Source organism: Tamandua tetradactyla, chromosome 3, assembly GCF_023851605.1.
Source record: "Tamandua tetradactyla isolate mTamTet1 chromosome 3, mTamTet1.pri, whole genome shotgun sequence".
NCBI lineage: Eukaryota > Metazoa > Chordata > Mammalia > Pilosa > Myrmecophagidae > Tamandua > Tamandua tetradactyla.
The window spans coordinates 142,488,122-142,510,422 of NC_135329.1; the positions used below are offsets into that span (position 1 = coordinate 142,488,122).

Consider the following 22,301-nt stretch of genomic DNA (forward strand, 5'->3'; position numbering starts at 1 on the left):
GACCTGGGTTTGGTTCGTGGAGTCTGCCCATGCCAATATATATATATATATCACATGGGATTCTTGTTAAAATTCAGATCCTTAGGCCCATCCAAGTCCCAAGTAATAAGAGTCTCTGGCTCAAGAACAAGCTCCTTCACTGCTAAGTCAGAGAACCACTATTAAGAGCATGGGGCAGTCCCCCAGAATCCTTTTTCAACAACTCAAGCTCCCATAAGAAAGTTCATCATGGAGATTGACCTCCTAAAAGGCCAGCAATTGGAGGCTCTGGCAGTGGCCTGGCTGCAGCTGAGTCCCCTGGGATCTTGGGATGTGGCATCATCAAGTCAGGTAGAGCGAGAGGGTCAGGTGCAGAGGAAGAGCGGCTGCTGCCAACAAGCCAGGCAAGAGTCCCCCAAAGCAAAGTTCCTGTATGTTTTTATTTTTTTCCAGTGTCAATATCACTTTTCAAAGATGTCTGAGACCTAAAGAATCAAAGCAGAAAGGGAAGTTAACATTTTTGAGCACTAATTAGACACTTAATACAGTAATTAGACACTACCTGTGAGGGTAGATTTATGTGCAGCCAAATGACTTTTGACAGAGTAACCACCCCTCTGGCCTCAGGGATTGGTTCAGAGATGGATATGTGACCAGTTAGAGTGAGTTGAGTTTTCTGTCACATGCAACTATCAGAGTTTGAAATAATGATGAACCTATTCCTTTCACAGATGAGGAGCCTGAGGGCCCAATAGGTTCACTGATTTGCATAAGGCCACTCATCTTGCTATTATATGGCCAAGTGGAGAACAGGCTCTAAAAGAATGTGACATGGGCCATCTATCTTTTCCAGGTCAGAGAAGAAGTCCCTGTCAAAAGCTATTTGGATGCTAATTCTGTCATTAGCTCTCTCTTCCAGTTCCCTGTCATCTGAAAATTTGATAAGCATCCCATAAATGTTCTCATTCAAGCTGCCACTTGTATTCTTAGACAAAACAAATCTAGATCCCAACCCAGAAAACTTTCCCCAGAATGGCACTGATGCACTGATTAATATTCTGTTAATATGGGTGTTTACTAACCCACCTAATAAACTAATATATAATACATACACTTGCTACTCAAAATTTAGCCTGTGATCCAGGAGCATCAGCAGTACCTGGAGCTTGTAGGACATGCTCCCTCTCAGGCTCCAGCCCAGACCCACTGAATCAGAATCTGCATTTTATCTAGATCCCTAAATAATTCTCTGCACAATACATTTTGAGAAGCATTGGTCTTCATTCTTCTACCTTATCACGTCCATATCATTTTACCATATGCCTTCTGAAATTTAATGAACTTATATGCAAGTCAGCAACCCTTTCAAAATAGGGAATGTAATTAGGTCGATATGTCTTTTACTTACTGACCCTGGGCAGACTCATATTGATCACTACTGATAAACTGTAATTTTAATAAAAAGAAATATTGCCTAGGTTTCACTCAAGTTTCTAGAGCTACAAATTATATGGCCTCCTTTATTTGACTTTTTGAAAATTGGGATAATATTTGCCCATCTCCAGTCTTTCCAAATCATCCCTAAGATTTTTCCAAAACATTCTTCACAGTTCCTTAAAGATGATCAAAGTGGCTCAGTGATTTCATTTGCAAGTTTTTTCAATACCCTGGAAGTTAGCCAGGTCAGGTCACTCAGGCTAATTTAGAACATCCAGGTCAGGGGATTGCAACCCTGGCTGCACATTAGAATCACTTGAGGAAGCTTTAAAATTGCCAGTGCCTGGTCCCCTCAACAGACCAATGGAATCAGCATCTCTAGGCTGGAGCCCCAGCAGGGTGCCAATTTTTTTAAGCACGCCAGGTGATTCTAATGTACCACCATGGCTAAAAGCAATTGAAGGGAGGAAGAGGGTTTTAATTTTTGTTTTTTAATTCTGATGCCTGGAATCTCTGTGACTGAGACTCAAGAAGCAGACCGGAGAACCCCTGAGCCAGGTGCACTTGTATACTATTCTCTCCCATCTTGAGCTCTTTCCTTTATGAAGAGAATTCTCCTTGAAAAAAAGAAATTCAAAAGTAAGTAGAAGTTTGTGATGTCTTCCAAAGAAACTAGTTTTACAGTTTTCTCTGGGCATTTTCCCCTTTGTTGCTCAATATTGTTTAAATTCTCCATAATGTGATCATCTTGGCCCTAGAAAAACACTTTCCAGTCCTCATGAAACCTACTCTGTCCCTAGTTTTGAAATCCAAAAACCAAACACCATCCTAATGGAGTTGGCACTTTACAGTTCACCACCTTAATGCAAAAACAGCCTTCCCAGATTTTTTTCCCCAAAACCTTGCCATGTAGGTATAATTGACTCCATTATGCAGATGAAGAAACTGAGGCTCAGAAAGATTAAGTCACTTACTCAAAACTACACTGTCAGTGAGTTGCAGAACTAGGATTTAGATCTAGTTCTCTTTGGCCCTAAAGCCCAGAGTTTTTTCACTAAAACATGACAGGACATATGATTTTTATTTTGCTCCAAGTATTTTTTTTTAATTAAAATATTAGGAGTCTACCCAGGGATGAGCCGGGACCTGGCATCATCAGAATGAGAAAGTCTTTTTAACCAAAAGAGGGAAGAGAGAACTGAGACAAAATAAAGTCTCAGTGGCTGAGAGATTTCAAACAGAGTAGGGAGGATATCCTGGAGGTTATTCTTATGCATTGTATAGATATCCCTTTTTAGTTTATGATGTATTGGAGTGGCTGGAGGGGAGAAGTTGAAACCATTGAACTGTGTTCCATTAGCCTTGATTCTTGAAGATGATTGTATACTTTTACAGTATGATTGTTTAATTGTGAAAACCTTGTGTCTGATGTGCCTTTTATCCAAGGTATGAGTAGATGAGTGGGAAAAAAAAGAAAGATAAAAATAAATAAATAATAGGTGGAGATAAAGGGTACAAACTGGGCAGATTGACATACTGTGGGTCAGTGAGAAGGAGGGGTAAAGCGTATGGGATGTATGAGTTCTTTTTTTTCTTTTTCTTTTTCTTTTTCTTCTTCTTCTTCTGCAGTGATGAAAATGTTCCAGTAATTGTCATTCTTCACCATGACATGATATTGTGAGCCATTGATTGTATAGTATGATTGGATCGTATGTATGTGGATATTTCTCAATAAAAATATTTTTTAAAATATATGGGGGGTCTAAAAGTTCGCTGCAAGTATAGAGAAATTTCTCCAGTATACTGAATTCTCATCACATATAGAGAAGACCAGGCATGGAATAGCTTCTTAGGAGATGAGCTGAATCCTAGATAAGCTGTATCAGAATGACCTTGAAGTAGACAATCCATCCTTGTTTCAAAGTCGTGACAATGAGATGTGACCCTGATACCTGCATGTTTGCATGGCTGCTTGCACCTTGGGTGTATACTGATTGAAGACACGTGTTTCCAACATGGTCTTCAGCATGTTAGATAATATTAAAATATGTGATAATTCCTTGCAATCCACTCCCCCAAAAGGAGAAACCTAAGTATTTCCCCTCTACCTGCCTGCTATCCAAAGTGGCATCTGTTTTCTGAGATTCAAATGTAAGATGCCTAATTGGTCTCCTTCTCCAAGGATGATGACAACTAAAATGTCTGAGATTTAAATATTAGTTATATTTGAAGTTAAATTTTAGTTATATTTGAATAATTTAGATTAAATATAAGGAAGTTCTTTATAATGTTAAGTATGAGGAAGAGAAAGTTGGCTCTCCATCTCTAAGAGTCTTTATCAGTAAAATCAGGACTTAAAGTGAAGTGGAAGGAGGAGGAATAACATTCTACATCTTTAGGGATTGTTTGTTTTGCACCAGCAGCTCTGAGCAGTTTGAGATGCTTTAGGATGATTTGGACGCATCCTGGCCTTATACCTAGAGAGAGAAAATGGGATTCTGAGGTAACCCTTATTATAATACTTGGGAACTACAATATGTTGCCCTGCCAAGAATAGAAAGTGAGTGAATGATTGCCTTTTACTTTTTAATTGTGAAAAATAACATCTATACAAAAAAGCAATAAATTTCAAAGCACACTGCAACAATTTGTTATAGTACACATTTCAGAGGTTGTTAATGGTTACAGTTCTACAATTTTAGGTTTTTATTCTAGCTGCTCCAAGACACTAGAGACTGAGAGAAATATTAATATAATGATTCAGCAGTCATACGCATTTGTTAAATCCCATATTCTCTGTTATGACTCTACCTTCTTCTTTGATTTTTCTCCCAATCTTTAGGTATATTTGGGCTATGCCCATTCTAACTTTTTCATGTAGGAAGGGGCTATCAATAATATGGATCACGGGGATGGAACTAGCTGATATTCTGGAGAGGCTGGCCCTTCTGGATTTCAGAACTTATCTGACCTAGGAACCCATCTGGAGGTTGTAGTTTTCTGGAAAGTAATTATTGCCTTTTAAAGGTTAAAATTCGAGAGGAATACATTGTGGATCAGGGTAGGAAGGGTCAGAGTCACCTGAGGAAGGCAGGATGCCTCCCAGGCCAGCAAGTCTCCCTTACAACCTATTTCAGTGTAATTTTTGCTCCTCCTTCCTGCTGCCTGGAATGGATTGAGATGGCCGAAGCTCTCTCGGCTAACTTGGATCATGAGATGGCCTTGAGACCAGAAGCCATTTTGCTGAAGACAGCAAAGAAAAAATATATCAGGCCAAGTCTCTGATGACGCAGAAAAGCTGCTATAAGAGCATTGCTCAAGAGTCTGCTTCTAGATGGGAAACTGTTATCAGTTTAAGCCACATAGTATGCATTTGTTTTATGTTATATGCAGCTCAAACTAAGCTGAACTAATGCAACTAGGGCTCACTGTTTGGATAAATTACCCTGACACAAAACAACTTGAGCCCTCCTTGTCCCGGGCACCCTGGAAAGCAAGAAGAAGTTTCAATTCAAGGAAAAAGTACAGGAATAAAGACCACCTCGATAACTGAGGGTGTTATTGTTACTGGACTGAAAATAGTCCTCTAAACAGCCCAGGTGGGAAAAAAAGGCCCTTCGCCTGAGCAGAAGAAAAGGATTTTAAATCTTATTGGAATTTGGTGCAAGTCCCTTGGAAGTAGCCTAGAGAGGAAGTAAGGTGGGAAGAGGGGAGGACATACTGTCCAAGGGCTTCACCTGCACACAGGCTATTTGTTCCCTACGTAGGTGTAAATATACAGGAATCAACCCAGAGTGATACCCAGATCCCAAAGCTTCCTAGAGAGGCCTGTCAGGTGTCACCCCAAACACTAACCTGCTGGCAAGGGCAGCATTCATGGGTAAGAATCTGTAATTATGCCTTTCTTTTATTGATCTTAGCTGATCTATTAATTTAGTCCAATTTGCAATAAATGGAGGCTGCTGCCTTCGGTCTCCTCCTGGCTATGGGGCTTGTTTAATTATTCTTGGTATCCGGTTTGTCACCTTAGGGCCCTCCTCAGGAAAGATGTAACTGACAACCAGGAGAAGGGCGTGCTTTATAACATAGAATTTTCTGGAGAGGATTTCACCTTACAAATGGGAAAATATAGCTTGTCAGGCCAATTGGGGTGAGCATTTTTCATGCTCTGGGAGTTTCCGTTCAGCTGTTTAGCAGAGATGGTCTGGGCCTTTTGCAGGCACTACTGAGAGCCAGTGAAAGGCTGTGTCAGGCAGGCAGCAGTCTTGGCTGCATATCTGTGGACAGACCCTCTTTGGCTCTTTGGAGGCATTGTGTTGCTTTAGAAAGAGCAATGAACTGCTGATGGGGGCGCAAATTCTGGTCCTGCCACCAGCTATAACCTAAGTCCTGTGGTGAGTCCAGTGTCACACTGTGAAGCCAATCAGTTGACTTCCCAGGGCCTCAGCCCCTTTATTTTTTATTTTATTTATTTATTTTTTGACATGGGCAGGCTCCAGGAATCGAACCTGGGTCTCCGGTATGGCAGGTGAAAACTTTGTCACTGAGCCACCGTTGCCCGCCCAGCTCCTTTATCTTTAAAATAAGGAATTAAAATATTGTTTAAAAAGTGTACTTTAAGAAGGATTTCAGCTTTGAAATAGTATAATTTCTGGTTTTCATATTAGGAATAGAAAAATACAAACTGATCTGTATTTTTTCATTGTACCTGCGCAAACAATTTTTTCAAATAGCTCATGTACTTTGCAAAAAATTACAAATACATATTAGCAGAAAGACTAAAATATAAATCTTCCATCACCATTAATATTCTGTCTAAGATGAGTAAAAAATAGGGATAAAAATAAACAAATAATAGGGGGAACAAAGGTTAAAATAAATCAAGTAGATTGAAATACTCCTGGTCAATGAGAGGGAGAAGTAAGAGATATGGCACATACAAGTTTTTTTTTATTCCTTTTACTAGAGAAATGCAAACATTCAAAAAAATTATCATGGTGATGAATACACAACTATGTGATGATATCGTGAGCCACTGATTGTATACTATGTATAGAATGTTTATATGTTCGTTTGTTGTGTACAATAAAAATATCTTTTAAAAATCTGTCTAGATCCTTCCAGGAATTCATCTAAGCATAGATTAACATGCTATAAGTGTTTTTATGAAAACACGATCAGATCCTGTATTAGTTTCCTCAGGCCTTCAACGAGGTACTTTTATTCCCTCACAGTTCTGAAGGCTTGACGTCTGAAATCAAGGTGAGTGTAGGGCCATGCTCCTTTTGAAGCCGCTAAGGAAGAATTCTTTCTTGCCTCATAGTTTTTGATGGTTGCCGGCAATCGTTGGCATTCCTTGGCTTCTAGCTGTTATTATTCCAATTTCTGCCTCCTTTGTCACATGGCCTTCTTCCCTCTGGGTGTTCTCTGGGTATCTGCATTCAAATCTCCCTCTCCCTTCTCTTATAAAGACACCAGTCATTGGATTTGGGCTCTCCAGTAGGGCCTCATCTTAACGTGATTACATCTGCAAAGACCCAATTTCCAAGCGAGGTCACATCCACAGGTGACAGGTTTAGGGCTTGAGCATGTCTTTTGGGGTGACACGATTCAATCCACTACACACCCTACCAACTGTTCCATAGTCTGCTTTTCCAATTAACACAATATTCAAAACATCTTTCTGTGTCAACCAAAATAGTTATATATCATCATGTTTAACATACCAAAAAATAATTAGCCAAACTCCTGTTTATTTTTTTAAATATTATAAACATTGCTGCGTTAAACATCTGTGTATGTATAGCTTGTCTAGTTTCTTTGTTTCTGTAGGATAAATTCCTAGGAATGAAGTTCCTGGATTTAAAAGAGTATCCTCTTTCATGAAGATTTTGATACATGTTCCAGATTGTTCTCCAGTATGTTGTATAAATTTACATTCCCCAAAGCAGTGTATGGAAGCACCTTTTCCCCCATCCCCTCTCTTATTCCCTTTAATTTGTCTTTCTGATATGTTTATTCCATTATTTTTAATCTCGTATTCTTTGATAACCTGTGAGATTTGTTCTTTTTATTTATTTTGTTGGCGATTTGTGTTTCTTTCGTAGAAAACGGTCCACGTCTTTTGTCGTGTTTCTGTTGGAACTGTCTCTCTCGTGTAGGCGTAGCTGCTGCTCCCTTAAATATGACAGAGGCAGGAGACATGACAGGGAAAGGGTGGAGAGGAAGGGAGCCTCCAGGAAGGGCCCCACTGGTGCCCAGAGCAATCAGGACTCTGGAGCAGAAATGGGGGTGGGGGGCCCATGTACGCCACTACACTACATCCTGCACCCCTGAACCTTGGGTAACTTTCACCAGAGGACAGAGAGGAAGGTGTGTGTGGAACCCATGCCCCGAAGGATGTGGGAAAAAAAGTGAAAACAGGCCCCAGATGGCTACCTGCACCTTCACTGCTAAAGGGTTGGGGCAGAGGGAGGTCCAGGTAGCCCAGGAGCCGGCTTAGAAAAAGGCGATTGGGAGAAGACAATGAGGGATGGGATGGGGGAGGGGTAGTTCTCCAAAATGCCCAGCTGCACCACTGATATTAATCATGCATATATGCATTTAGTTATTTGATAAATATTTATTGAGGATTTATGAAAGCCAGGAACTGTACTTGCCCAAATAAATACATTATTGTAATACTGTTACTTAAGGAACTAGTTTTCGGTTCTTTGAAAGGATTTCATTTTCAGTGTTCAGCATTCAGCAGACTAGGCGCATTTCATTTGAATTAAAGGTGCATAGAGCACTGAATGGGATAGGATCTGAATGAATGAAATGAAACATTTCTCCAAATGATATGTTACTTCAATAGAACAGTGTGATTAGAAAGGGCATATGGAATTGCAACAATGCCCAGAATGGTTCATTTGGGTGGGGGAATTGATAGAACTCTATTCCCAGCCAACTAACCATGATGGAGTGTTTTGTCACAAAAAGCAAATTTACCAAGAGTTTTTACTAAGTAGTAATGGTAGTGAATAGTACTAGCAATGATAGCGGAATAGCTAACATTTTTACAGTCATATAAATTATAACATTTAAATGCAAAAATCTCCAGATTAATGACATGAGATCAATGGAACCTGCCCAAGATGATGCTGTGGCTGCTGTCCAGTAATTCCCTACAACTGACTCAGGGGAGACTTCAAAATAATTATAGTCTAGGGTGGTGCGACAGTGGCTCAGTGGTAGAATTCACCTGCTATGCCAGAGACCTGGGTTTGTTTCCCGGTGCCTGACCATGCAAAAAAAAAAGTCATTATAGTCCAGACCCTTTCCCTTACCTGTCCCCAAATATCTTTCTGATACAATCAAAAATCAATAATTTAGTCATACGGATCACCTAAAAAATAGAAGGTAGAGCAATAAAGGAGGCCCTCCTATTTTACATCTGCTCATTTTTTGGGTGACTCTGTATTTGTGAAGCAGTTCTCACAGTTTGCTCTGGGCACACCACTTGCCCAGCTGGTTTTCCTTTCTGTGAGTTTTGTTCCATAGGCTAAATACTACAGCTTGTAGCTCTCGGGTACGGGGGACTTCACAGTGTTACTAGCAATCTTCCAAATAAATAATGAATAATAGCCATTCAGGAGTGTAGGCCTTGGTTTCAGCAGTTCAGGAGAATTCATTCTCAGTAGCAAAAACTCATTTGCTCATGGCAGTGATTCAAGCCGCTATCTTCACAGAGAATATTGCCAGAGCCAAATTCTTTCTCAGTTATGGAGGTCAGAGGTGAGGCAACTGTGCTTACGGGGCAAAGCTCTTTTATGGATTCCTTTGGCTTCCTGCTTTTTTCCTTCACAGCTGATTAACACCCAATGGCCATTTCTTTAAAAAAGTAAAATTCAATTTCTCAGTTTAATTAACTTCCCCAACATGGTATTTACCACAGCCTGCCCAAATCCAGAGAATGACTTGAGACTGCATAATACTTGATTTCAGTTCTAGGTAAATTCACTGCTAAAGCTCATTAAATTCCAAATGTTATCTCAAGGCTGTACGGTCAAAATAAGTCCTGGACATTAACCCTTAACTGGAACCTGTGAAGAACTCTAGATTGTGGAGTTAGGGTAGCCAGTGTAGGCGATTTTTGGAAAGCCTGAAACTTTTTACTGTTGGTTTGACATTCTACCTCCACTTCACTGTTAATGTCTAAAATCACTCTTCCATCCCTCTCACAATTCCACACTAGTTAACAAATGTAACGCAGTTAGTGCAGTGCTTGGTTTTACAGTGCTCACTGATTAGAAGATGTCACCACTGAAAGACCACTATTTCATTGAGGGGTGTTCTACTTTGCCAGCTGCCAGAATGCAATCCACCAGAAATGGAATGGCTTTTAAATAGGGAAATTAAATAAGTCATAAGTTCACAGTTTTAAGTCTGGGAAAAATGTCCAAATTAAAGCATGGCTATAGAAATGTCCAATCTAAGGCATCCAGGGAAAGATACCTTGGTTCAAGAAGGTCGATGAAGTTCAGGGTCTCTCTCTCAACTGGAAAGGCACATGGTGAATGTGGCGACATCTGCTACCTTTCTCTCCAGGCTTCTTGTTTCATGCAGTTCCCCCAGGGGCATTTTACTTCTTCATCTCCCAAGTTCTCTGGCTGCATGGGCTCTGTAGTTCTCATGGCTCTCGAGCTTTCTCCAAAATACTTCCTCTTTTAAAGGATTCCAGTAAACTAAATATGACCCACCTGGGATGGGTGGAGTCACATCTCCCTCTAAACAAAGGTTAATACCCACAACTGGGTGTGTCATGCTCCATGGAGATAACCTAATCAAGTTTCCAACCTACAGCACTGATTAGAGATTAAGAAACGGCTGTCTCCACAAAATGGATCAGGATCAAAGCATGGTTTTTCTAGGGTATATAATCCTTTCAAACCAGCACAAAGGGTGAGATTGTAAATTATTTACAACTGATTATCTTGTCAACAACCGTTCTTCTTTTATGCGTAAACTCTACTCTTGAATGGCTTGAGACCTTTGCACACACTTCACAGCCGTGTGATGGTTTGCCTCATGAGGAGTCATTCCAGCCTATGGCTGAGACAGGGCCCTGACATCACAGGAGAATATGAATCCCACTGTGCTCTGATAGCTGACCCATTGTTTCCTTTAAGGCTTTCTATACTATCTCATCTTTGTCTGTGATCTCTGTTTAGGGAGAAAGCCCAGGACACAAGGAAGGAAACAATTCCCAGTTTCCTTTAAAAAGAACCCTGCATACCATATGTCATTGATTCCAAGGTGCACATTTTTTTCTCCTTTACTCCTCTGAAATTGGATGCAGTGGGAAAGTATCAGTATTGCCTACACGTATGCAAATGTGGTCTTAACCATTCATCTTGTCACCTGAGTGGAGGTATGTGTATTGTCAGTTTCATATGATTTGAGATTTGTCGTCATTAAAATGATTCAGATTGAAATGAAAGTTACTGTACACACAGAAAGGCACAGAAATAGAATAGTATCGTATGTTGTGCTGGTTTGAAACGATGTATATACCCTAGAAAAGCCATGTTTTAATCTTAATCCCATTTTGTAAAGGCAGCCATTTCTTCTAATCCTTATTCAGTATTGTATGTTTGAAACTGGTAATTTGATCATCTCCCTGGAGATGTGATTTAATCAACAGTGGTTGTTAAACTGGATTAGCTGGAGACATATCTCCACCCATTTGGGTGGGTCTTGTTTAGTTTCTGAAGTCCTATAAAAGAGGAAACATTTTGGAGAATGAGAGAGATTCAGAGAGAGAGAAGAATGCTGCAGCACCACCACAAGGCAGATTCCACCAGCCAGCGGCCTTTGGAGATGAAGAAGGAAAACACCACCTGGGAGCTTCATGAAACAGGAAGCCAGGAGAAGAAGCGAGCAGATGATGCCGTGTTCACATTGTGCCCTTCCAGATGACAGAGGAACCCTGACCATGTTCACCATGTGCCTTTCCAGATGAGAGAGAAACTCTGACTGTGTTCGCCATGTGCCCTTGAGAGAAAACCCTGAACTTAATCAGCTTTCTTGAACCAAGGTATCTTTTTCTGGATGCCTTAGATTGGACATTTCTATAGACTTGCTTTAATTGGGACATTTTTTCAACCTATAAACTGTGAAATTGCAATTTATTAAATTCCCCTTTTTTAAAAGCCACTCACATGTGAGTTCTACCAAGCATTCAAGAAAGAATTAGTTACAATCCTTCTCAAATTCTTCAAAAAAGAATTGAAGAAGAGGGAAAGCTATGTAGCTTATTCAGTGAAGCCAACATCACTCTAATACCAAAGCTAGACTACAAGATACTACAAGAAAAGAAAATCACAGGCTACTCTAGTTTGCTAGCTGCCTAAATGTGATATAAGAGAAATGGAACAGCTTTTACTGTCCTACCTCAGGGGTATATCATCTCTCCAGCCCTATGTCATAATCTTGTCCGCAGGGACCTTGATCATTTCTCCCTCCCACAAGACATCACACTTGTCCATTATATTGATGATATTGTGTTGATTGGACCTAGTGAACAAGAAGTAGCAACTACTCTAGACTTACAGGTAAGGCATTTGCATGTCAGAGGATGGGAGATAAATCCAACAAAAATAGGGGCCTTCAACCTCAGTGAAATTTCTAGGTGTCCAGCAGTATGGGGCATGTCGAGATATCCCTTCGAAGGTGAAGGATAAGTTGCTGCATCTGACCCCTCCTACGACCAAAAATGAGGCACAACACCTAATTGGTCTCTTTGGATTTGGGCAACAACATATTCCTCATTTGGGTGTGCTACTCTGGCACAAGTGACCAGAAAAGTTGCTAATTTTGAGTGGGGACCTAAACAAGAGGAGGCTCTGCGACAGGTCCAGGCTGCTGTACAAGCTGCTCTGCCTCTTAGGCCGTATGATCCAGCAGATCCAATGGTGCTGGAAGTGTCAATGGCAAGTAGAGATGCTGTCTGGAGCCTTTGGCAGGCCCCTATAGGAAAATCACAACACAGACCTTTAGGATTTTGGAGCAAAGCCTTACCATCTGCTGCAGATAACTACTCTCCTTTTGAGAAACAGCTTTTGGCCTGCTACTGGGCCTTAGTAGAGACTGAACACTTAACCATGGGCCACCAAGTTACCATGAGACCCGAGTTGCCTATCATGAGCTGGGTGTTGTCTGACCCACCAAGCCATAAAGTTGGGTGTGTGCAGCAACACTCTATTGTAAAATGGAAATGGTATATATGAGATAGGGCCAGAGCAGGTCCTGAGGGCACAAGTAAGTTACATGAAGAAGTGGCCCAAATGCCTGCGGTCTCCACTCCTGCCACATTGCCTTCTCTTTCCCAGACCAGAGCTATGGCCTCTTGGGGAGTTCCTTACAGTGAACTGACCGAGGAAGAGAAAACTCGGGCCTGGTTTACAGATGGTTCAGCACAATATGCAGGTACCACCTACAAGTGGACAGCTGCAGCACTACAACCCCTTTCTGGGGTGTCCTTAACAGACAGTGGTGAGGGGAAATCCCCCCAGTGGGCAGAGCTTTGAGCAGTGCACCTGGTTGTTCATTTTGCTTGGAAGGAAAACTGGCCAGAGGTGCGTTTGTATACTGACTCATGGGCTGTTGCTAATGGTTTGGCTGGATGGTCAGGGACTTGGAAAGACCATAATTGGAAAATTGATAACAAAGAGGTCTGGGGAAGAAGTATGTGGATAGACCTTTCTGAGTGGGCTAAAAACACGAAGATATTTGTGTCCCATGTGAATGCACACCAGAGGGTGACTTCAGCAGAGGAAGGTTTTAATAATCAAGTGGATAAGATGATCTGTTCTGTGAATACCAGTCAGCCTCTTTCTCCAGCAACTCCTGTCATTGCCCAATGGGCTCATGAACAAAGTGGTCATGGTGATAGGGATGGAGGTTATGCATGGGCTCAGCAACATGGAATTCCACTCACCAAGGCTGACTTGGCTACAGCCACTGCTGAGTGCCCAATCTGCCAGCAGCAGAGACCCACACTCAGCCCCTGATATGGCACCATTCCCCGAGGTGACCAGCCAGCTACATGGTGTCAGGTTGATTACATTGGACCACTCCCTTCATGGAAGGGGCCGTGATTTGTTCTAACTGGAATAGACACATACTGTAGATATGGGTTTGCTTTCACTGCACACAATGCTTCTGCCAAAACTACCATCCGTGGGCTTACAGAATGCCTTATCCATCATCATGGTATTCCACATAGCATTGCTTCTGATCAAGGAACACACTTCACAGCAAATGAATTGCAGGAATGGGCTAATGCTCATGGACTTCTGTGGTCTTACCATGTTCCCCATCATTCAGCAGCAGCTGGATTGATAGAACAGTGGAATGGCCTTTTAAAAACTCAATTATGGTGCCAACTAGGTGACAATACCTTGAAAGTCTGGGCTAATGTTCTCCAAGAAGCTGTATAGGCTCTGAATCAGCGTCCGCTGTATGGTGCTGTTTCTCCCACAACCAGGATCCATGGGTCCTGGAACCAAGGGGTGGAAATGGGAGTGGCACCACTCACTATTACCCCTAGTGATCAACTAGGAAAATTTTTGCTTCCTGTCCCTGCGACCCTGAGCTCTGCTGGTCTACAGATTTTAGTTTCAAAATGGGGAATGTTTCCACCAGGAGAAACAACAATGATTCCATTGAACTGGAATCTAAGACTGCCACCTGCTCACTTTGCGCTACTTATGTCACTGGATCAACAAGCCAAGAAGGGGGTTGCATTATTGTCTGGGGTGATTGACCCTGACTATCAGGGGGAAATAGGACTGCAACTACACAATGGAGGTAAAGAAGAGTTTCCTAGATGTCATGGTTAGGGACACGTGTCAACTTGGCCAAGTTGTGGTACCTGTTTATCTGATTGGGCAAGCGTTGGCCTGTCTGTTGCAATGAGGACATTTCATAGGATTAGGTCATGATCACGTCAGCTGCATCCACAGCTGATTCCATTTGTAATCAGCCAAAGGGGAGTGTCTTCTGCAATTAGTGATGCTAAATCTAATCACAGGAAGCCTTTTAAGGAGGACTCAGAGGAGACAGGTTCCGTTCCTGCTTTGGTTGGTGAGCCTCTCCTGTGGAGTTCATCCAGGCCATCCATCGGAGTCATTGACTTCACAGCCTGACCTGTGGATTTTGGACTCTGCGTTCCTGCGGTCACGTGAGATACTTTTATGAATTTTATATTTGCAAGTGTTCCCTGTTGATTCTGTTTCTCTAGAGAACCCTAACTAATACACTAGAATACTGGGGATCCCCTAGGGTGTCTTTTAGTACTACCATGCCCTGTGATTAAAATCAATGGAAAACTGCAACAACCCAATCCAGGCAGGACTACCAATGGGTCTGAAGCTTCAGGAATGAAGGTTTGGGTTCCCCCACCAGGCAAAGAACCACGGCCAGCTGATGTGCTTGCTGAGGGTAAAGGGAACATGGAACGGGTAGTGGAAGAAGGTAGTGATAAATATGAACTACAACCACGTGATCAGTTACAGAAACAAGGGCTGTGATACTGTTTTGTTCCTGTTATACTATTTAAGTTAGTAAGATATCAAGTTCAAGAATGAATATTACCCAAGGACTTGTACCCTATTCTGGAGAGAGTTAATGTGTTTCCAGTTATATGTAGAAGAGTTGAGTATTTTTGGGTGAAAGAAAAATATGTGTGTTTTATTGTTTTTTATTTAGAAATTAGGTATGGTTTAAGGTGGTATGTACAGCTGCCAAGTTGACAAGGGTGGACTGCCGTGTTCAGGTTCATGTGTCAACTTGGCCAAGTGGTGGTACCTGTTTGTCTGGTTGGGCAAGTCCTGGTCTGTCTGTTGTGATGAGGACATTTCATAGAATTAAATCATGATCATGTCAGTTGCATCTGCAGCTGATCCCATTTGTAATCAGCCAAGGGGAGTGTCTTCTGCAATGAGTGATGCTTAATCTAATCACTGGAAGCCTTTTAAGGAGGATTCAGAAGAGACAGGCTCTCTTCCTGCTTTGGCTGGCAAGCCTCTCCTGTGGAGTTCATCCAGAACCTACATTGGAATCATTGGCTTCACATCCTGCCCTGCAGATTTTGGACTGTGTTCCTGTTTACATGTGAGATACTTTTATAAATTTCATATTTGTGAGTGTTCCCTGTTGATTATGTTTCTCTAGATAACCCTAACTAATACATCCAAGTAGAAGTTATTCCAGATATGCATGCCTAGTTCAATGCAAGAAAATCAATTAATGTAATATGCCACATCAATAAATCAAAACAGAAAAAACATATGATCATCGCAATTGATGCAGAAAGGGCTTTTGACAGAATTTAACAACCTTTCTTGACAAAAACACTTCAAAGAATAGGAATAGAAAGAAACTTCCTCAACACACTAAAGGGAATATATGAAAAAAATGCAGCTACCATCAAACTCAATGGGGAAAGGCTGAAAACTTTATCTCTGAGATCAGGAATAAGACAAGGATGCCCACCTCACCACTGTTATTCAGCATTGTGCTGGAAATTCTAGCTAGAGCAATCAGACAAGAAAAAAGTAAAAGTCATCCAAATTGGAAAGGAAGAAGTAAAACTTTTAGCAGATGGCATGATACTATATGTCAAAAATCTACAGCAAAGCTACTAGAGCAAATAAATGAGTACAGCAAAATGGCAAGATTTAAGATCAACACCCCAAAATCAGTAGTGTTTCTATACACTAGTAATAAGCAATCTGAGGAGGAAATCAAGAAAAAATTCAATTTGTAATAGCAACCAAAAGAATCAAATATTTAGGAATAAATTTAACCAAGGCCACAAAACACCTATACACAGAAAACTACAAGACATTGCCAAAAGAAATAAAAGACCTAAATGAATGGGAGAACATACCATGTTCATGTATTAGAAGACTAAATAAAGTTAATATTTCAATTCTCCCCAAAATGATTTATAGATTCAGTGCAATACTACTTATAATTCCAACAACTTACTTTGCAGAAATAGCAAAACCAATAACCAAATTTATTTGAAAGGCAGGGTTCCCAAATAGCTAAAAATATCTTGAGAAAGAGGAATGACATAGGAGATTTCATACTACCTGACTTTAAAGTATATTACAAAGCTACAGAGGTTAAAGTATATTACAAAGCTACAGGGGTTAAAACAGCATGGTTCTAGCATAGAGGTAGATATACTGACCAATTGAATTGAATTGAGTATTCAGAAATAGACCCTCTCATCTATAGATAATTGGTCTTTGATAATGTGGTCAAGCCAACTCAGCTGGGACAGAACAGCCTCTTCAAATAAATGGTGTTTGGAGAACTGTATAACCAAACCCATAAAAATGAAAGAGGACTCATATCTCACACCTTATATAAAAATTGACTCAAAATGGATCAAGGATCTAAACGTTAGAGTTAAGACCATAAAACTTTTAGAAGAAAACATAAGGAAATGCCTCACAGATCTTGTGATAGGAGGTGGTTTCTTTATCCCTTAAGTCCAAAGTGCGAACAATGCAAAAAATAAGTAAACAGGATTTCCTCAAAATTAAACACTTTCGTGCATCAAAGGACTTTGTCAGGAAAGTAGAAAGGCAACCTATGCAATGGGAGACAGTATTTGGAAACTATATATCAGATAAGGGCTTAATATCCAGAATATATAAAGAGATTCTACAACTCAACAACAAAAAGACAAACAACCCAATTGAAAAATGGGCAAAAATATGGACAGACATTTTTTCAGAAGAGAAAATACAAATGGCTCAAAAACGTATGAAATGATGTTCAACTTCACTGGTTATTAGGGAAATGCAAATCAAAACCAAAATGAGATATTATCTAACACCCTCTAGAATGGCCATTATCAAAAAAACACAGAAAACTACAAGTGCTGGAGAAAGAGGCACACTTATTCACTGCTGGTGGGGATGTGGAATGATACAACTACTCTTGAAGGCCTTTGGGTGCTTCCTCAGGAAGCTAAGTATAAATTGCCATATGATCCAGCAGTCCCATTACTAAGTATATATTTAGAGGAACTAGAGGGAAGGACACAAACAGACATTTGCACATTGATGTTTATAGCAGCTTTATTTATGATTGCCAAGAAATGGAAACAGCCCAAATGCCTATCAGTGGATGAATGGCTAAACAAACTGTGATATATACATACCGAGGAATTATGCAGCTGTAAGACAGAATAAATTCATGAAGCATGTGAAAACGTGGGTCAACCTAGAGGACATTGTGGTGGGCAAAATTACCCCCCAAAAAAAGAATAAATACTGTATGTTCTCATTAATATAAACAAACATTAATGAGTGAACTTTGAGAGTTATAGTTGAGGACACAGGTTATCAGGAGATAGAAAGAGGGTAGTGATTGGGTATTTGATGCTGAAGGAGCACAGAATGTTCAACAGGACTGATTGTAAAGATCCAAAAACGGATAGCACAACGGTATCTGATGGTAGCACAATGTTTTAAGAACACTGAAATAAGCTAAGCGTGAGTATGGTTGAGGGAGGAGGGCTGGGGGCATGTATGACACCAGAAGGAAAGAGAGAGGATAAAGACTAGGACAGTGTAACTTAGTGATGCCTAGAGTGAACAATGATGGTGATTAAATGTATAAATATAAAAGATGTTTTTTCATGAAGGAGAACAAATGAATGTCAACACTGCAAGGTGTTGAAAATGGGATGGTATACTGGGAGCAGGGGGGATACAGTCAATGCAAACTAGGATCTATAGTTAACAGTAACATTGTAACATGCTTCCATTAAATGTAACAAAGACCATATGCCAAAACTAAATGTCGATAAGTGGGGGATATGGGTGGGGGTGGGGGGGACATGGGATTCTTTGCAGAAGAAACAAAATGACCTCATATAGATTGTGGTGGCGAAGACGTGGCTATCTGATTATACTGGGAACCACTGATTTTTTACTTAGGTTGAATTGGATGATGTGTGACTACAACTGTTTAAAAATGAACAGAGATATACAAGTGCTGGAGAAAATGTGGAAAGAGAGATTTACCTATTCACTGTTGGTAGGGAAGTGGAATAGTGCATCCCCTCTGGAGGGCAGTGTGGTGGCTTCACCAGAGGCTAAGGGCTGGGTTGCCGTATGATCCTGCAGCCCTATGGTTAGGTGTATACTCGGAGGAACTGAGAGCTGGAATAGAAATGGACATTTGCACACTGGTGTTTAAGGTGGCAGTGTTTATATTCTACAATGGATGGAGGTGGCCTAAGGGTACATCAATGGAGGAATGGAAGGGGAACTGTGGTGTATAAATACAATGAAGTTGTGAGGCATACAACTAGGGAAATTAACCTTGAGAACAGTATGGTGAATGAAATAAACCAGAAATAACAAATATTATAATGCCTTACTAATATGGACTAGCAATAATGTGCAAACTCTGAGAACTGCATTCAAGAGCACAGGCTATCAGGTGAAGGCCTATTGTAAAGGTTCCTAGATTGTAAACTATTATAGCAGTCACATCTGTTCTGAAGCTGTAACTGTTATTTCTAAACTCTGAGATGCTGAGCTGTTTGTGAATAACCTGGTTGTTTTCTGGAATTTGGGGTATTTGTGTGACACCTGAGACTCAGAGCTAGAGTTCTGCAGCTATGAAAGTCAGCATTACCCCATACAGCAACTGCTAAAAACACTGGAAAAGTGATCAGACTTCAATTAGAGTCTGAATGAAGCTGATCTGGGTAGGAATAAAGTAAATCAGACTAAAGGATAAAGGAAGATATTGACTGTATTTTTAAAAATTTTTTTAATAAAACCAATCAACATACAATATGAACATTCTTTATTTTCATCACATAGTTGTATATTCATCATCATGATCATTTCTTAGAACATTTGCATCAATTCAGAAAAAGAAATAAAACAAAAACAGAAAAAAAATTCACACTTACCATACTCCTTACCCCTCCCATTCATTGATCACTAGCATTTCAATTTACTAAATTTATTTTGACTTTTGTTCCCCCTATTATTCATTTATTTTTAATCCATAGCTTTTACTCATCTGTTCATAAGGTAAATAAAAGAAGCATCAGACACAAGGTTTTCACAATCACACAGTCACACTGTGAAAGCTCTATCGTTATACAATCATCTTCAAGAAACATGGCTACTGGAAAACAGCTCTACATTTTCAGGTAGTTCCCTCCAGCCTCTCTGTTATGCCTTAACTAAAAAGGTGGTATCTATTTAATGCATGAGAATAATCTCCAGGATAACCTGTTAACTCGGTTTGGAATCTCTCAGCCATTGACACTTTGACTCATTTCTCTCTTCCCCCTTTCAGTCGAAAAGGTTTTCTCAATGCCTTGGTGCTGAGTCCCAGCTCATTCTAGGATTTCTGTCCCACGTTGCCAGGAAGGTCCACACCCCTGGGAGTCATGTCCCACATAGAAAGGGGGAGGGGGAGGGCAGAGAGTTTGCTTGTTGTGTTGGCTGAGAGAGGCCACATTTGAGTAACATAAGAGGTTCTCTTGGGGGTGACTCTTAGGCCTAATTTTAAGTACACTTAGCCTATCCTTTGCAGGGTTCAGTTTTATATGAACAAACCCCAAGATTGGGGGCTCAGCCTATTGCTTTGGTTGTCCCCACTGCTTATGAGAATATCAAGAATTCTCCACTTGGGGAAGTTGAATTTTCCCCCTTTCTCACCATTCCCCCAAGGGTACTTTGCAAATACTTTTTTATTCACTCTTCAAATCCTTCTGGGATTTATCAAGACATCACTCTGGACAAACTTACAAAATCTCATGCCCTACTCAAGGTTCCATGTACTTATGGTGTTCAATTAAGCTGTCCACATAAGTTATAATAGGAAATATACTTATTGACTATACTTTAAAACTTCAACTTCTGCATGAGACCAAAGGAAGAGGTGTTTATTTAGTGCAGAATTTATCTTTTCACTAGCATACTATGATGGTTGGATTCTGGTGTCAACTTAGCCAGGTGATGATACCTAGTCATCTGGTCAGGCAAGCGATGGCCTAACCATTGCTGCAAGGATATTTTGTGGCTGGTTGCATAAAAGCCAATTCAAAAGTCATAGATTTAGGAGACAGATCTAGGAAAATTCCCCATTTCTCCCCTGGAGTAAATAAACCTCTTTTTCCTTCCCAACCCTCTTTGGTGTAACTTTTATTGGCTGTGCCCAGTGATGAACCCAGATTTGGTAGTGACCCTTCTGCAATTTTGGGCACCTTTCCTGGCACAACATTTGAACAATGTGCTGTTGGGTGGATTCCTGGACCCCTGAGTTGCAGGAAATAAGGCCCTGGAATTCACCATACCAAAATCAAACTGAAACTTCCAAGATAGAGACATGCTCCTATTAGCTGGAAAGTCATGATGACAGTAAATCCTCCCGCTCATCCAAAACATACTTTATGAACCACTGGACAACCTAACATAACTACTGCAAGGAGCAAGCCATCTAACCCTACCCCACTCCCCCAAAGGAAATCAATAATATCTGCATGTTAAGTCACAGATTTCACCAACTCCCTAAATATGTCCCAATCCAGCTGGAAGTAACCAGAATGAATGATGGCCAAATTCCCAAGATTGGAAATAAATGTTGTTTTAAGGGGGAAATTGTAACAGTAACTTTTAAAATGTAATCTTAAAACTGTAAACAAGCTGGAAATTGTAATAGCGGCCTTTAAATGTAATGCTGGAAGCAGGCTGTAATGAGAACTCAGTCTCACAAAGGAGCAATATGTAAATGAAAAGTCTGCATGCAGATTTTAATAAGTTCTCATCTATGGCCCCAGACATCCCAGATATGAATAAAGCTTTCCATCTATCTCCCTAGACTGGGAGGCATCTTCCCCAGGTGTCACAGGTTGTCAATCTTGAAGGAAATAGGAAATAACTAAGATAAAATACTGAAATTCTCCTGACGTCTGTTACCTGTTGACTAAGATTGTCTCTCTTTGTCTCTGGCCTGCATAAAAACCATTTGAAAAATTAGATTTGGAGAAAATTCCCTTCTTTTTTCTCCTCAAAAAAAAAAATAATAATTTGACTCACAGAGACTATGATGTTGGCTAGTAGATCATGCTATATCTAGAAGTAAAATAGATGGGCAGTCTACTAAATTCTTGCTTGAAGCAGAAGAATTCTAGGTCAAGTGAACAGAAGTCTAACTTGAATTACAAAAATAGAGAGTCACAGTCTCTTAATTTATTCCAGGCTTGAGACAGTTTACAGACCCAGAGCCCCTTAAATGAGGGGAGGTGGTGACCTTGGGAAAGGACCTTATTATACTGCTCAAAATTTACACTGTTAACCTTGCTCCCAGCCTTCCACAAGGAGACCCACAGCCTTTTACCAGGGTTACTGTGCTTTGGGAAAAAGGAAATGATCAGATATTTAGGGGTCCACTGGTCAGAGTAGGGGCTTATGGGGGCCATGTGAATGGTGGAGTTCTAGCTCAGGTCCATCTCACAGTGACTCCTGTGGGTGCCTGGACCCATTCTGTCATGATTTCCCCAGTTCTAGAAAGCATAATTAGAATCAACATACTCAGTAACTGGCAAAATCCCCACTTTGCCTCTCTTACTCATGGAGTGAGGGCTATTATGGTAGGAAAGGCCAAATGGAAGCCACTAGAATTGCCCCTACCTAGAAAAATAATGAATCAGAAGCAATAGCAGATTCCTAGAGGGATTGTAGATTAGAGTCACTTTTAAGGGCTTGAATGATGCAGATGTGGTGATTCCCACCTCATCCCCATTCAACGCTCCTATTTAACCATGCAGAAAACAGACAGGTGTGCAG

At 40.6% G+C, this 22,301-nt stretch overlaps 1 long non-coding RNA gene across 1 annotated transcript in view; it reads right to left on the reverse strand.

Annotated features, from left to right (window-relative positions):
• Window positions 1-399: 399 nt before the first annotated feature.
• Window positions 400-22,301, reverse strand: part of LOC143676374 (uncharacterized) — a 31,407-nt gene continuing 9,505 nt past the window's right edge. Inside the window, exon 2 of the long non-coding RNA XR_013172044.1 lies at window positions 400-464. This is a non-coding gene — a long non-coding RNA (uncharacterized LOC143676374). The remainder of the gene's footprint in view (window positions 465-22,301) is intronic.